Genomic DNA, 702 nt, shown 5'->3' with positions numbered 1-702 from the left:
ACTCCTTCCGGGAGCTCATCGAGAATGCCGATGTTTTTCGCCTGTTGACGAGGCATTTTTCTACCTTAAGAGAGTCATTGTTACACCCGCCAAATGCTCGCCGTTAGCCACAGCCACATTTTCAAGCTTCCTCTGGCCCAGTTCACCTGAAGCGGTACACCATTATTTGTCGGCTTTGAGACCTTCACTGTACTCCTGCCGGGAGCACCTCGAGTTTGCACCTTGCACCCAGATTTATCACTGTCACATCCTCAAGCTTTCTCCGGCCAGTTCACCACAAGCGATACGCCATTATCTGTCGACATAAAGTGTTTCACAGTACTACTGCTGGCAGCTCCTCGGTTTGCAGATGTATTTCGCGTGTTGACGAGGCATTTGGCTACCTTAAGGGAGTCATAGTTACTCCTGCCACTTGCTCCCCGTTCTACCACAGTCACATCTACAAGCTTACTCTGGCCAGTTCACCAGAAGCGATACGCCATTATTTGTTGACCTTAAGACTTTCACAGTACTCCTTGCGGGAGCTCCTCGGGATTGCCAATGTAATTCGCCTTTTGACGAGGCATTTGGCTACTCTAAGAGAGTCATAGTTACTCCTGCAAGTTGCTCCCCGTTTTACCACAGTCACATCTACAAGCTTACTCTGGCCGTTCACCAGAAGCGATACGCCATTATTTGTTGACCTTAAGACTTTCACAGTAC

The sequence above is a fragment of the Schistocerca nitens genome, chromosome 12, assembly GCF_023898315.1.
Source record: "Schistocerca nitens isolate TAMUIC-IGC-003100 chromosome 12, iqSchNite1.1, whole genome shotgun sequence".
In the NCBI taxonomy this organism is placed as follows: domain Eukaryota; kingdom Metazoa; phylum Arthropoda; class Insecta; order Orthoptera; family Acrididae; genus Schistocerca; species Schistocerca nitens.
The sequence above is the reverse complement of the archived record's forward strand: the minus strand, read 5'-3'. Positions refer to the sequence as shown.